The sequence below is a fragment of the Globicephala melas genome, chromosome 7, assembly GCF_963455315.2.
Source record: "Globicephala melas chromosome 7, mGloMel1.2, whole genome shotgun sequence".
Taxonomy (NCBI): Eukaryota; Metazoa; Chordata; class Mammalia; order Artiodactyla; family Delphinidae; genus Globicephala; species Globicephala melas.
This window is the reverse complement of record NC_083320.1, coordinates 386,455-403,065: the sequence shown is the minus strand read 5'-3', so window position 1 is coordinate 403,065 and position 16,611 is coordinate 386,455. Positions and strand designations below refer to the sequence as shown.

Sequence of the window (16,611 nt, the reverse complement as noted above, 5' to 3'; positions counted from 1 at the left end):
TGGCTGGGCTGGTAATAAAATCCTTGGGAACTCCGTCTGCGTTTCCCCTTTTAGTCTGGGGAGTGGTGTTCTCCTGACTTAAAATTCTGACGTAATGTGGTCTTGACATTCTTCTCTTTTGAGAGGCTGGCTGAGAGCCACGCAGTGCAGACTGGAACCAGCTTGTCTCCACCCAGGTCCTGGTGGCCGAGCCGCTGGGTGAGGGACGCCCCTTAGCCTCACAGTGTGTCCTCGTCTGAATGTGAGGGTGACTCAGGTCCCCGCTTCCCAGGGTGGCTGGGGTGAGGGCAGAGCACTCAGCACACGAAGAGCCTGGCACAGCGCTCGCACAGGGCTTGTCTTTCTAGGTCAGCAGTAGGAACATTTTTATCGTGAAAATTCTCTGATAATACATTGCACTGATAATGTTGGCAAAGACAGTTGAATATAGCAAATGTTTGAAAACATCTTTTCTGATTTTCTAAATGGCAATAGAATGAACGTTCTTTTAAAAAATTACTTATTTTCATAAGTAATGCAGGAATACATTCTTTTTTCTAATATTTTTATATTGGTTTAAAGTAATACCTTTGGAAGCATCCCCTGCTCTTAATGTCACAAAGTAAAGACGAGAGAATGAACTTAAACTTTAGCAGGAGGTTTATTTATGCTTGGGGAGAGGTCCAGACGCTACACAGAAAATAGAAAGATGATTGAGGAGCTGTGGGCCCGGTGTGAAGAGGCCTAGAGGAAGCCTTGAGGCTCCCGCAGAGCCTGATGGCAGGATGCCTTGTGTGAGAAGGCAGAGGTGAGGAAGGAGGTGAGCACGGTCGGGGGCGGGGAGCGGAGGGGAGAGGCCAGCTGGGGGGCTTGAGGAGTAGAGGTGCCCTCCTGCTTGGAGCCCAGGGTACACCTTGAGTGTTCGATGGCAGGTATCTAGTGCCTAGGTTCCTAGTGTCTGAACTCAGGGAACCCTGAATGCTTCTTTTAGGTCTTATTTGAGGAAGAAACCAGATGTCATTTCGTCAGGGCAGTGGTAACTGGAACTGGTAGGGCCTGTCTGTCCACCTTCCCAGGTCACTCCTGTGTTGCAAGAAGCAGCCTTTGCAGGGCAGGGAGTTGGGAACAGGCCACCTTTGAGCCCTGAAGGGGGGGACTGGCTCTCGGTCCCTGTCTTACCGTACTCGGATGAGTCACCTGGAGAAACAGGTTAAAGATCTGGGAATTAGCTGGGCTCCCACGTCTTTTCCGGACAAATGTTTGGAAGAATTCCCACCGTGTAGCCGTCCTATGATAAACACATTTGCTATGGTCTAGGCTTAAAAGAGGTTCAGATTTTTTGAAAGAAAGGAAGGAAGAAGAGAAAAGAAAAGAATTGCGTTAGTTAGGGTTTACTTTTAGAGCATCTTTTTCTGGCCTGCTTAATGGTCTTTATCAACTAAACCTAGGACCAGAAAAGAAAGAAAGGACACGTTTATCGTTGAGTCATAAATAAGATGTGATCCTTCTCTGAGAAATTTGCTTTTAAATCAGAGATAGCATTTTATAAAGGTTCAGAATATAGAGAGCATGTCGAAGTTTTAATAAATTGAGATTGTTGTTTCTTTTAACCAAATAGAACCATCATGTTTGGTATTTTGATAGACCTGGCAGAGTTACCAGAAAGTAAAGAATCAGATTGCTGTTGTATATCCCGAGTTGGATGGGGTCCTTTTTAAATTGTGCTACTCACTGATGCATACCTTTCAGGAGAAGTTAAAACTCAATGTATTTTTTTGTAAGTTAGTTGTATTCTATTTCTAAGTACCCTAGTCGTCTACAACTGTATCAGTTAGCTTTGCTGAGTAACACGTCACCCCCGAACCTGATAACTTAAAAGAGCAAATATTTAATATTTTCTGCATGTCTGAGTGTTGGCTTGGAGGTTCTTCTGGTCTGAGTGCTGAGTGGTCTAGGATGGCCTCGCTCACATGTCTGGGGCCCCAGCTGGAACCTCTCTCCGTGTAGGACCTCACTCTCCAGCGAGCTGGCGTGACCTTGTGCGCATGGTGATGGGAATGCGCTCGGGGGTGGCAGCTGTGAGGTCCCTGAGGCCTAGGCTTGTAATTCACACGTGTACCTTCTGCCGGGTTTGGCTGATCAAGCAGGCTGCCAGGCAAGCCCAGGTTGAAGAAGTACCCGGAGTCTGTGGCCATTTTCTGCAGAGGCTCTCACACGGCTGCTGCCAGGGATCAGGTGCACAGTCCCTGGAAAGTCTCTGAAGGTCTGGTATCTGGTGTCAGCGGGCTCGGCGGGTTTGCCAGATGAAGCACTTTGTGGGGCCTCCTCTGGGAGGGGCTGCTGGAGAAGGTGCATCTGCCCTGCTCCCTCCTCCCCAGTGTCTCCCGTGGGCCGCCGTTGCCAAGATCCGAGATGCAGAGCCCAGGCTGGGTCTCCCTGGGCCTGCCGCCCCTGCCCCACCATCCCTGGTCACCGATCTTGTCTGTCGTTCCCCCGCCCGCCCTGTACAGTTGGACTGAGAGACACACTGTGGTTGGGTGACTTTCGCTGTGGGTCTGTGGGTGGTATAGACTTGAGGTGCCGGGCAGTGAGGTCCCGGGGCGGATGGCCTCTGTTGGTGGCACAAAAGGCAGGTCTTGGGGAAGACGCCCCCACCCCGGAGCTGGCCGGGCTCTCCTCCTGGAAGGCAGTTCCTGGGCGGCGAGGCTGCTTCCGTGTTTGGACCAGTGCCGGTAAGTGCGGTCGACCGAACGGAAGCGAGGGTGAGCTTGGGTAACGTGCTTTCGTTAGGAGTTTTTAGTTTTTCCCTCTATGGCAACGTCTTCTGACGCTAGGGATTCAGGTGTTGTGTTTTGTGTCTGGGGTTTTGGGGCCGTCCACACCTATCTTACGGTGTGCTGATTTGGTTTATTTTTTACTAAGTATTCTGCAGTATTGTCTGCAGACTCGCAGGGTTGATGTGCAGCCGGTGGCACCTGGCCTGGTGTGGCCTGTGTGGACTCCCCTGGTTGATACTGAAGGTTTATTCTTAGGGGAAGAAGTTGACGTTTAGTTATTTTTGAAACGGCGTCTTCTGCTGGTGCCTGTGGCTCTTCACAGGCAGAGTCTGTGGCTCATCGTCTCCTGCTGCTTCAGCAGCTGAGGCTGCCCTCCCCCAGCCCTCATTCCCTTCCTTCAGAGGGGTGAGCGCATCCGCGAGCCCCTGGCTCCGTCTGTCTCCCACCCACTAGGGCGGTGATGTGAGCTTTGCTTCTGCCAGCTCAGGCCCCACGATACCGGCCAGCGCTCTGAGAGCCAAAACCGCTGGCCACACGGGAGCCTTTTCTTCCTCTGGCTTTCTCTCTCGGTCTGCAGTCCTGCTGCCCCAAAGTCAGGGTGGCTGGAAGCTGGAAGCTGGGGTCTGTCTGCTTTTTCCTGAGCAGCACTGGATAAGCTGAAACTTTCTAGCAACTTTATTGAGATATAACCGTACAGTCACCCACGTAAAGCGTGCAATTCAGTGGTTTTTAACGTATTCACAGAAACGCAGAGCCATCACGCCGGTCAGTTTTAGAACGTTTTCATCCCTCCCAGTTGGAAACCCCACGCCCTTTAGCTGTCGCCCTCGCAGCCCCAGCATCCTCGGTGCCCCCCCCCAGCTCTAAGCAAATCATGACCTGGGTCCTGTTTCCACAGACCCCTTTCATCTGAGCAGAGTCGTACGTGGCTTTTTGTGACTGGCTTGTCACTTAGCGTGGTGTTTTAGGGGTTCATCCACGTTGTTGGACGTCTCAGCACTATTTTCCTTTTTGTTCCCCACTCGTCAGCTGGTGGACGTCCCACCTTTGGGCTGTTGCGAACGTCGCTGCTGTAAACATTTGGGTACAGGTTTTGTGGGGACATGCGTTTCCACTTGTCTCGGACAGACCCCTGGGGGTGGGACTGCTGAGTCGTACAGCGACTGTGTGTGATCGTTTGGGGAACTGGCAGACTGCTTTCCAAAGCAGCCGCACCATTTATATCCACCAGCCACTTTATGAGGCTTCCAATTTCCCCACGTTCTCAACTACACTTACTATTCTTTGACTTTTTGATTCTAAACATCCTAGTGGGTTTCAAGTGGTATCTCGTTGTGGTTTGAGGTGAAATTTTTAAAATTTTTAATGGCTAAAGAAAGGAAGGTTTTCAGCCCAAAAATATGAGAATTGTACCATTAAAAATTTATCTTTGGGGCTTCCCTGGTGGCGCAGTGGTTGCGAGTCTGCCTGCCGATGCAGGGGACACGGGCTCGTGCCCCGGTCCGGGAGGATCCCACATGCCGCGGAGCGGCTGGGCCCATGAGCCATGGCTGCCGAGCCTGCGCGTCCGGAGCCTGTGCTCCGCAGCGGGAGAGGCCACAACAGTGAGAGGCCCACGTACCGCAAAAAAAAAAAAAAAAAAATTATCTTTGGGGTGGTTCCTTGGATAGATTATGAGTAATTGTGGAGTTAACCGTCTAGCTGTGGCCCAGTTACCACACGTGGAGTGAACATTTCTACATCCCAGAGTTGTGAGGACCACAGAGAAAGCAGGCTGAGGGCAGGCCCTGGAGGCCCTGGGAACTGAAGCTGGTAGAGGAGCGGGAGCTGCCGTGTCAAAATTTTTAAAACATTTTAAAGTTTCATTTAGACTTTTACTGACACTGTATTTATTTTTAAAAGATGTATTTGTTTGTTTATTTATTTATTTATTTGGGCTGTGCCAGGTCTTAGTTGCGGCATGAGGACTCTTAGTTGCGGCACGCAGGATCTAGTTCCCCGACCAGGGATCGAACCCGGGCCCCCTGCATTGGGAGCGTGGAGTCTTACCCACTGGACCACCAGGGAAGTCCCCTGCAATTGTATTTTTAAATCAATATTTATCTCATCTGTAAGTACTAGCTGCCAATGTCTACGATTTAGTCTCATCCATTTGGATCATCTGCTTTAACAAACTTACGTTTATCGTGATTACGTATGATAATGAAGCAAGGTGTACTTCGTGGTTCTTTATATTGATTACTAATTTGTGTCCGGAAGGGCGCAAAGAAAGGGGGAGAAATCTGTCTGATGGATTCAGGGTGGAACTTCAACTCTATCTAATTTTAAGTGATGTTTGACATTTACTGATGGGATTTTTAACTCCCTGAAGGTCAGTCAGTGACCAATTTTTTGATCTAGTAAAATCATGATTTGTTTTCAGTTAATTAAATGAATTCTGTGGTTTTGAAATTAGAAATCTGACCTCAGGTCTGGAAAGTTTTTTTTCTCAGCTGTAAGAGAAACCATCTGGAGGCCGTGTGTCGGCTCGATTGTCCTGCATGCAAAGTCAGGGAGTAGAAAGTGTCCAGCTCCTTGCCCTGTACGTGTGAGCGGTGTCCATGCTGCCCTGGGAGCAGCAGAGGGGCCGAGCTGGCGGTCCTGTCCTCCCTGGAGAGGCCTCCCCTCGACTGCAGAGGGCGCGGCATTGGGGACAGGGCACGTTCCTGCGTCGCTGACCATTCATGGCGGGTTTAGGAATGGACGTCACCTATAGCTTTTCTGTTATCTGGAGTCAGTATTGCGGAAAGAGTGATATTTAGTGATTGAGAGAACAGTCTGGGATGTGGTTTGGGTGAGGGAGACCTCACCCACGGGAGTGAATGTCATGCCTTCGCTGGCAGGTGTGGTGGAGTGCTAATGAACGTGAAGGTTGCTCACGTTTCCCCTTTTCTTAACATCCTCAAAAGTTTCAGAGTGGGCTTTCTTTCTTTCTTTTTTTTAGAATTGCAAAAGCTTTAGCTTAAATATGTGGCAAGTAGGAGGACAGATTCTCAGCCATGAAGTCCCATGCTGGAGGACTTGGAAGTTGCTATTCCAGTAAAAACTTAATGTTTTCTTTCTGGCTAGAAAGAAATAGCCAGAATTCCGGAGAGTACCGTAGCCAGATGTCTGTCGCTGCTCCTACACGAGCGCCCTAAATATGGCAAAGAAACCGCCTGAGAGCTTATTTTGGTCTGATCTCAGAAGAAGACGTTAGTAATTCAGCATCTGAAGTTTGGCGATAATATAGGCTTTGTATAAGAGCTCTGTGTGTCCCTAGTATATGCAGCAATTATGTGATTCTGCCCTAGGTTTTGAAACCTATTATTTTGTTTTGGAAAATTGATCTGTGTTTTGGCCCTGAAGCCCAGGAATGTGGCAGGGTGGGACGAGGCAGAGGTGTGGACATTTACCCAGTTGTGGTATCGAAGCTCCAACACACATGCACGCACACGCCTGCACACGGACATGCCTGAGGGTTGGCATGCACAGTCTATGTTGGATGACCCCGCGATGATGACCGATGACAAATGGAAAAGAATCGGGAAATGTCGCCGAGGGAAGACCCATCCCCACCGTTGTGTAATGGAAGACAGCAGACTTGTCTCAGGGTCCCAGCAGAGGGTCATAGAAAGGAAACTTGCCCATTGGGTTGTCTTGACTTGCAAGCTGTTTCCTGAGCCCTTAAGACACGTGACGGGTTTATGTCGTTGGCAACCCCAGCAGGAGGCAGAGGCAGAGTGAGCTGCCGGGTGACGCAGCTGGCCTGTGACCCCACCCCACCCCCTGGCTGTCTCCAGAACCCTTGCTCTTATCCACGTGATGCTCTCATTTACTGATCAGAAAGAATTTGGTTCTGTTGTCCTGTGTTCATAGGAGGCTAGAAGAGCTGACCTTGTACTTGTTTCACTGATTGGGCCCTTGAATCGCTGTTCCCGTTCAGCTTCCACCCCTTCCCAGAAATTCCCGATGCCTGCACTCTTGGCGCAACTCCCCACAAGGAGGTGGCCCGCCTGAGAGTGGTGCTGCCTGACCACCGAGGCCTCCTGGGCTCGCACGCTCATCCCTCTCCCTACAGCCACGTGGGGCACGTTAGGACCAGGTTTTAAATCTCAGCGCCTCGCCACCCGATGGCGTGAGGAAGGGCCTTGCTCCAAGTCTGGGAACGGCTTTGCTCAGGGGCCCTGTCCGGACGTGTAGCCAGAGTGGGGGGGGGGGGGCGGTGACGTCCGCGCCTGTCTGCTCCTGCGGGGGCCACGTGGGCGGGGAGGCTAGAAAGGCCCAGAGTCGTCCTCTGTAGGCCTTCACTCGGCTGCCCGACACACACCGCATGTCCTGCCCCCCATGCTGAGCTGTGTAGCCTGGCACAGCCCAGGGCTTTCTGCACTTACAGAACCCGCGCTGTTCAGTGGTGAACAGTGTCTGGATGTTAGGAGCAGTGCTGCTGCGGATGCTTTTGTGTGTGTTGCTGTGTGCGCTGGTTTCTCTAGGGTGTGTCCCCAGCGTGCACTTTGTGGTTGTAGGATGTGTCCATTTTTGCCCTGCCCAGGTACGTGGATTGCTCTGGAAACCCGTTAGACCGTCTCATGGGCCCTTCGTCCACACAGGACCACTGCCAGCCATTCTCTGATCCTGTGGCCTTTCTCCTGCTGCTTCCATCCACGGGGGCTGCTGCCCAGTGTGGGCCGCTGGTGGGCCTGGCCCCGGGGCTGTCTGCATCCCGTCCTGATTCCTGTCCCCAGCCAGGTCATCTGAGAGCGCTGCCGTCCTCCTGGTCCCCCCACCCCACCCCCTGCAGCCTCCAGTGAGCCTTTCACACCTACTGCACATTTGGGTCGCCAGGGCCACCTTTAAAACATGCCGTGCTGCTGAGGAATCCTCAGGTGATTCTGGGCAGGATGCGCGGCCGGGGTTTCGAGAAGAGCTGACGGGTTCTGGATTGTGTGCCCTCCCCCACCCCGGGCACCCTCTGCTGACCCATTTCTCCTGACCCTCATTTCTTCCCTCCGTCCATTCATTCAATCCCTGAACAAAACAAACACACCCTCCCCCTCCCCTCCCCCTCCCCTCCCCCTCCCGCCTCCCCCCTCCCCTCCCCCTCCCGCCTCCCCCTCCCCTCCCCCTCCCGCCTCCCCCTCCCCTCCCCCTCCCGCCTCCCCTCCCCTCCCCTCCCCTCCCCCTCTCCCCTCCCCCTCCCCTACCCTCCGCCTCCCCCTCCCCTACCCTCCGCCTCCCCCTCCCCTACCCTCCGCCTCCCCCTCCCCTCCCTCCCCTCCCCCCTTTCTTCCCCTCCTCTCCCCCCCCCAGAAGGTATGGTGTCCCACAAGACTTCCTCCAAGCTCCACTTCTCAGTGGAGCTTTGCTAGGTCGTAGCAGCCGCACAATTCATTTTCTGTCCTAAGAACCTAATTCTGTGTTACTGATCACTTTCAGTTAAAGAAAGTAACCAAGATTCTCCAGAAAGCTGGCTGGAAGATTGCAATTCTCTCTTCTTTCAAGGAGAGCGTTCTGTGTTTTCACTTGTACTGTGTTTAATACACGTTTTTTCCGAAGTTTATCTTACTGTTTCACGAATAGCGTGTCCACCAGGATTAGCACTTGCACCGGTGCTAATCGGTCCGCTCCCTGGCAACGCTGTGCCGCTGGCGAGGCTCTCGCGCAGCCGGTACCTCAGAGACCAGCCAGGATGGCACACAGGGTTCCTGATGCCACCTGTTTGGGAGGGAGTTCAGCTGATTGTTACAAATCACACGTGTCCCTTGTAAGAAAATGGAAGATGGGGAAGGCCTATAGCCAAGAATCACCACCCAGGAAACAGCCAAGCACAGTGTTCTGAATATCCTTCCACCCTTTTTATCTGTTCACATATATTCACTAAACACACCTAGAATCAAACCACATACATTTGTAGTCTGTTTTTAAACTTAGCATACTGTTGAACATGTTTCTGTATACTTTCTCCTTAAATTTTTAATGACTATGTAGTTTTCTAGTTTTCAGTTTCTTTGTGATAAATCTTTGTACACATTCTGGATTTTTCCCTGTAGATGGATATCTGGAGCTGGAGGTTCTGCGTCAGCGGGTGCTGTACGGCCCTCGGGGAGCCCCACAGAGGGCAGAAGCGCTTTACACCCCCCGCAGCACCTATTATGGTTTCTAATGAAATCTCCAGTTTAATAGGCAAAAGTTATGTTTTTTAGACACAGTTTTATCAGACTTAACTATTTTGGTTTTGTTTTGAGGGGTTTTTTGTGTGTGTGTTTGCTCTACTTTTTTTTTTTTTTTTTTTGGTAAAATAGATGCAGGAGAGATTTACCACGTTAAACACTTTTCAGTGCGCAGCTCAGTGGCGCTAAGTCCAGTCTCGTCGTTGTGCAGCCATCACCACCGTCCATCCGTGTCACTCTTCATCTTGTAAAATTGAAGCTCTGTCCCCCTGAAACGCTGACCCACCCCCAGCCCCTGGCACCCACCATCCTTCTGTCTCTGTGATTCTTCTCCTCTGAGTACCTCAAATAAGTGGAATCACACAGTATTTGTTCTTGAGCGAGTGGCTTATTTCACTCAGCCCCGTGGTGTCGAGGTTCTCTCGTGTTGCAGCACGTGTCACAACTTCCTTTTCAAGGTGAATGATGTTCCACTGCATGGATGGCCCACACTTTGCTTAGCCCTTCAAATGCTGAGGGGCAGATGGGTTGCTTCCACAGTTCAGCTCTTGTGAGTGGTGCTGCTGTGAACATGGGCGTACAGACGTCTCCTCAAGACTCTGCTTTCTTTTCGTTTGGGTGTATACCCAGTAGCGGGATTGCTTAATCACGTGGTCATTCTATTTTAACTTTTTGAGGAAGCTCCATACTGTTTTCCACAGTGACTGTACCATTTTGCATTCTCACCAACGGTGCATGAGGTTTCTAATTTCTCCACATCCTAGCCAACACTGGTTGTTTTCTTTTCTTTTTCTTTCTTTTTTTTTTGATAGCAGCTATCCTGATGGGTGTGGGTGGTACCTCACTGCGGTTTTGATTTGCATTTTCCTGATGGTCAGTGATGTTGAGCATCTTTTCATGGGCTTATTTGTATATATATGTCGTCTTTGGAGAAATATCTATCCAGGTCCTTTGCCCATTTTTGAATTGAGTTGTTTGGTTTTTTTGTTAAGTTTTAAAAGTTCTCTACATATCCTGGATCTTAGTCGCTTATCAGATATGCAATTTGCAAATTTTCCTACATCATATTAGAAGTTAAAAAAAATGGGAAGTTGAGAGTAAGTATATGGTATTTGAAGTGAAAAGAAAAAGCCAGGAGATGCTGGAGACATCACAGAAAGTGACAACTTACAGTGAAGAAAAGGACAGAAAGTTTATGGCAAGCACAGTCAGGGATTGGACACCTGGACAGGCCGTCGGTGTGCGTTTGTGCCACTTTCCGCGACCCCATGGCTCTCGGGGGCAGGTGTGTCCCAGCACATGGGATGCTCCGGGCACCACTATGGAAGCCGGGCCGGGATGCCAGGTGAGCCCAGCCTTCTTGCTGCTTATGCTGCAGTAGAAGCTCGAGGATAAACTAGGGAAAGCAGAGCCCTTAGTGCTCAGGAGAGAAACAAAGCAGGCAGGGGCGGAGTGTGGGTGCACCCTTAGACAGGAAGAGGTGGAGATGGACCGGCACGTGCAGGGGGTGCAGGGGCCTGGAGGCTGAGGACCCAGAGCCGGGCGTGTGGGTGGGAGGAGAGGGGACGCAGGGGGTGGGTCCCCGGGGAGGCCCTGGCCCTCCTGCGCTCAGGCCCCTCGCAGCGAGACACACATGCCAGCCATGTCAGCTGTTGACCAAGGAGGCCGCTTTAAACTCTCCTGTCCTCGACTCCTGGGTCACAGTAATTATGGGCTTTTATTTTCAGCGAGATTTTGACTAGTCTTTAAAAGAAACATGAAAAACATCTGTAGGTGCTTCCCAACTGTTGTTACTGGAATGCTTTGGAATGTCCTTTGCACATGTGTTACGCTTTTGTGTGTGTAATTTTGTAGTTTATGTAACTTGCCACCGTGGCAGAGAGGAGCCCAGCCCTTACTTGAGGGCTTTTTCTGGTGACAGTGAAAATCAGGAAGAAATGTTTTCCTGCTTGGCTCCTGGTCTCAAACCCCTGCCTGGGACTGAGCCTTCTTCAGAAGTTCCCGTGTAGACTTCTGCCGTAGCTTCACTGTTAAGCCTAAAATATCTTTTTCTAAAATAAATTTAACATTACTGATTATGAAAGATACATTCTTTCTTACTGTTCTATTTTTAGATATTTATGTTTCCTCATAATTATATTTTTTGCATTTGTTTTATCCACTAATATGTGGCCTTATGCTTTTTTGCATGTTTTGATATTTGAATCTGATAAAGTTAGATTTTTATAGCTGAAGAAAAGCCTTTTTTCCCCCTATTAAAGTAATTTTCAGTTAAGACAACTCAGAATGACTTTAAGGCTCTAGACGTTGCTTTCCTTCTGGAAATTATGTTGGAACATGGACTCTTTTAAATCAGACACTAAGTCAAGGATAGTCAGTTTTATAGCTGTTTGCTTCTGGCTCTGATTTATATCAATTCTTTTAAAACCGTATAAAATAGTAGAAACATATCCTAAATGTAGCGAGGAATCCAAATTGTATTATGAAATGAAACCATAAATTTTACATAAGTACTGAGATAAAATTTAACTTGTTAGCATATTAACATAAAGAATAAAAAAAGACATCTTGAGAGACTTTGATACACTCTTGCTGAGAGCACAGGCTTCTACGAAGGGTCTTCAATTTTTCCTTATTTAGGGGAATCAGATTAGGAGACACCTAAGAGCACCAGAGGAGGGCAAACGTGTTTCAGAAAATTGTTACTCTAAGTTCTGGAAAACTAAAGTTTGTTTGTTTTTGTTTTTTTTAATTTTTCTTTATTTTATTTTTATTTTTGGCTGTACTGGATCTTCGTTGCTGCGCGCGGGCCTTCTCTAGTTGCGGCGAGCGGGGGCTACTCTTCGTTGCGGTGCATGGGCTTCTCATTGCGGTGGCTTCTCTTGTTGCGGAGCACGGGCTCTAGGCACGCAGGCTTCAGTAGTTGTGGCACGCGGGCTCTAGAGTGCAGGCCCAGCAGCTGTGGTGCACGGACTTAGTTGCTCCACAGCATGTGGGATCTTCCCGGACCAGGGCTCGAACCAGTGTCCCCTGCATTGGCAGGTGGATTCCCAACCACTGCGCCACCAGGGAAGTCCCCCAAAGTTTTTATTGCTGCAGATTTTCTACAGTTTAGAAACTGATGCTGTTATTTTTAATTATTCAAGTCAACTGACTTTGTAAAGTTATAGTATTTCGTGTTGATTTTTTTTTTCTTTTTCACTGTAGAAAACTTTTTATGTATTTTTTTCAAATGATAAGATTAATACATGCTCACAGTAAAAAATTCAGTCAGTCAGTACAGAGGAAAACAGTTAAATGTATTATTCTCCTACACCCAGAAATAATGCCTTTGACATTGTGGTCATGTTACCCGTTTAATCTTCCAGACGGTCAGCCGTGTGTGTGCACGTGGGGTGCAGGCCCACAGTCCACGTCACACCCGTCCACTTGATCATGTAAGCACTTCCCAACGTTTGCGCGTTTACCTGTTTCTCTTTTTACCTCCTGTAGTTTCTGTGCTATGAATCTTGACACCATGTGAATTGGTACCAAGATATTCGTTGTAATATGCTGATGGGCATAGCACTGTTTTCCTCTTATAAAATATGTACTTTTTTTTGGTCTCAGTTGCCTTTTTGGCCTAAATTCAACCATGTATTCTATAAAGTTCGTGTTCCCTTACTTTTTGTTGTTGTTGTTTGCCATATTCGTGATTCAACCACGTCATTCTTTTATTTTCAACCTTTCTGTATCATTTGCTTCAGCTGTGTTTCTTGTATACAACCTAATGGCCAACACTGAGTGTTTACCACATTCTGAGTGCTGTTCAGAAGCACTTTGCCTGTACTATTTAATTTCCTCCTTAACCATTAGCAGCATTATTATTAGTTTTGTTTTATAATTGAGAAAACTGAGATACAGGGAATTTTTAAAACTTACCCAGTACTGGAAGTTCCAGCCAGGACAATTAGGAAAAAAAGGAAAAGAGTAAGAAAAAATGAAATAAATGGAATCCGTATTGGAAAGGAAGAAGTGAAACTATCTCTTATTTACAGATGACATTATGACGTATATGGGAAATCCTAAGGAATCTACAAAAAAAAAAAAGAACTGTTGGAACTATTAAATTCAACAAAGCCACAGGATACAACATTAATATACAAATATCAATTTGTATTTCAATACACTAGCAATGTACAATCCCAAAATAAAATTAAGAAAACAATTCCATTTACAGTGGCATCGAAAAAGAATAAAATACTTAGGAACAAATTTAACAAAAGAACCTCAAAATTTATATGCTGCCTGGTAGTCAACTACTAATTTCTTGAAGGGGAAGTCTGTAGTTTTAACCCATAAAAGAGTTTTGAAAAAAGCCAGTTAGTCACCTGTAGATTTTGAATGAAACTTTTTATTTATGGGAAAAAAAATTCCAAAGGGAATAGCCTAGAAAGGTCTTTTCTTTTCTCCTTTGCAGTATAATTATAAAAATAATTGCAAATTCTCAAGCACAATAAAATTCTAATTAAATTACAATTCACTGATTTGTTTTATTTATATGGTCAAATTATCCTCCCTTTTGTATTGTCCATCCATTTTCCTATGTTTTAAAACTTAAACCACAACTGTAGAGTGTTTATGTTGAATCCAGCTACAAAAATATTAACTATTTTTTACATTGCATTTTTTCCTAAAAACTAAACACAATAATATATGTAAAGTCCTAAAATAATTGAATCTTTTACATTTGTCTACTAGAAGTACTGATTTGTGATAGAACCAGATTTCATGTTCTCTGAAAAGCTCCATTAATTAGGGGGGGAAATGCCTACATGCTACTAAAAACAAATTCAATAAATCCCACTCTGTTTCTGAAAAACATGATCTTTAAAGATGAATTTTAAATGCCAGAATCAAATGTCAGGAGAAACAGACTTTTCTTTTTTTTGCCTTCAATGAATAGCTAAAGATTAAAAGAAAAGATTTGGTTTAGAGAACATATATTTTTCACTGGCATTTTAGGATGGTGTTTACCAAAATGTCATAACTGCTTATTTGCAACTGTTCCTCGTGCTTCCAGCAAAGGGCGGTAAAAGGAAACATCGAGCTCAGTTGTGGAAGCCCAGGAGTTTTGCTTTGCATTTCATCCCTCCACTTCCCACCCCTGCTTGGGACGGCCCAGACCTAACCGTCACCAGAGACAGCTCAACTCAATTCCAAACACATATTATGAGCAGTGAAACTGTGAAATTATGAGCAGTGAAACTGTAACTTTAAAACAAACAAACAAAAAAACACCCTGTGCACTGAAAACTGTAAAACTACTGAGAGAAGTGAAGGAAGATCTAAATAAATCAGTGGAAAGATACCCCATCTTCATGGATCAGCAGCCTTGCTATTATTAAGATGGCGGTGCTCCGCGGCTGACCTACAGATCTATTGTGATCCCTGTCAAGTCCCAGCTGGCTTTTTTACAGAAACTGACAAGGTGGTCTGAAAATGTATATGGGAATTCAAGGGACCTAGAATAGCCAAAAACAATCTTGAAAAAGAAGAAAGTTGGAAGAGTCACACTTTCCCGTTCCAAGGATGACTAGAACGCAACAGTGATCCACGTGGTGTGGTGCCAGCAGGACAGAGGTACAGACCACCCTCCGTGCCTGCAGGCCCCACATCACACATTCAGCCGAGCGCGGATGTATCCACGCACACGTGACCCGCAGACATGGAGCACCACTGGGGACTTGAGCATCTGCAGATCTGGCTCTCTGTGGCAGTGCCCCTGGATACCGAGAGGCGACGGTATAGGTCAGTGGGATAGAATTGAGAGTCCAGAAATAAATCCTTACGTGAAGTCGGACCCCTCAAACCGTGCACAGAAAGTAACTCAAAATGGATCAGTGACCTAAATGTCAGAGTTAAAACTATAAAACTCCGGGGAGAAAACCTAGGAGTACATTTTCATGCCCTCAGGTTAGACAGTAGCTTCTTAGATATGACGCCAAAATCACACGTGACAAAAAAAAAATAAATTGGATTTCACTTAAAAAAATTGTGCTAGAAATAATACTATCGAGAAAGTTAAAGGAATGAGAGAAAAAATTACAATTACACATCAATAAGGACTTTATCTAGAAATATATATATATTTTATATACAAATTTATTTGGCTGCGTTGGATCCTTTGTTGCTGCGTGCGGGCTTTCTCTAGTTGCAGCGAGCAGGGGCTACTCTTCGTTGCGGTGTGCGGGCTTCTCATTGCGGTGGCTTCTTTTGTTGCGGAACACGGGCTCTAGGTGTGCGGGCTTCAGTAGTTGTGGCTCGCAGGCTCAGTAGTTGTGGCTCACGGGCCCTAGAGCGCAGGCTCAGTAGTTGTGGCGCATGGGCTTCCTTGCTCTGCGGCATGTGGGATCTTCCCGGACCAGGGCTCGAACCCATGTCCCCTGCATTGGCAGGCGGATTCTTAACCACCGTGCCACCAGGGAAGTCCCTAGAATATATTTTTTAAAACAACTCTCACAACTCAATAATGAAAGACAAGTAACCCAGTTTACACTGTTGCCCAGGGTCACATGGCCAGAAAGCCGGCACCCGGGAACTCACTCCCAGGTGGTCCCTTTTCCTTGAACAGCTGTTCTCTTCTCTTCTCTTTCCAGAGCCCCTGTTTCTCTGCGTTGTGCTCCTATAGTACAGAGGCAGTTGCTTTATTAGCTGTTCTCTAACTTCATGATGAAATGTTGGCCGCAGTCTCATCTGCTGAGAGGCAGCGTTCTTCTGCTAAGTGTTCATCTGACTTTCTTTTCTGTTTTTTTTCCCTTCTTTTATCTCGAATGTCTTTGGATATTTGCAGGATTGTTCTATTTTGGTCACCCATCTTTGAAGCAGTTCAGCTGTTCATGGATTAGCTATTTTAAGGGGGTCTTGTATGAGTGACTGGTTGTAGAGTTGTGGACCTTTGGCATTTATGTAAGACCTAAGGCTTGGGGGGAACTCAGTTCACCCCTCATTTTCAGTCAGCCGAAAGCAGCAGCTGGCCTGGGTCTTTGCACGCGGTCTTTCATCCTGGCCTGCGTGTGCCTCATGTGGCTCCGCCTCCTGTGCCTCTCCAAGCCAGAAGGGCCGGGTTTGAGTTCTGCCGCCGCCGCCTCTTCCCCTCCTTTTTGCAAACAAGGGGTGTAGGTTTCACCCCCCAAGCTGTGCGGGTCGCCTGACTCAGTGCTCTGTGAGGCTTTCTGCTGAAACCTGTGCCCTGGCGTCTTGTCGGGGCGGGCGTCGTCCCACGCCCTCCCACGCCCTCGGGCTGGCTCTGCTGCTGGCACTCCTCCCACCAAGCTGTGATTCAGGCTTTAGCAGTTTCCTAGTTTTGCTGAAAATGGACTTTACATTTTTGTTTCTTATCTTCTTTCTTGATCTTCAGTGATTCCAGCAAGAGATTGAGGAAGTGACAGGCTACACTGCCGTTCTCAGAGGAGTCACTGAGCACCCCTTCCCCCAACCCCTCCCCTCCTGTGTCGCCCCCTCCTGGGATTCCTCTTAGACACGTTTGTGGTTCCCACGTTCCTGAGTCTGAATGCTTCTTCATTACTCCATCTCGAGAGAAATGCCTCCATTTATTGTCCACACCCATGCAGGTGCACGTCTTACCCGTTCAGTTCAGGCCTCCTGGTGACCTTTAATTTCTGGAG

General features: G+C 47.6%; 1 protein-coding gene across 6 annotated transcripts in view; it reads left to right on the top strand.

The window, feature by feature from the left end:
• The window catches only part of FARP2 (FERM, ARH/RhoGEF and pleckstrin domain protein 2), a 92,485-nt gene that overhangs the window by 11,006 nt on the left and 64,868 nt on the right, over positions 1-16,611 (top strand). The gene's annotated exons all lie outside the window — the stretch shown is intronic.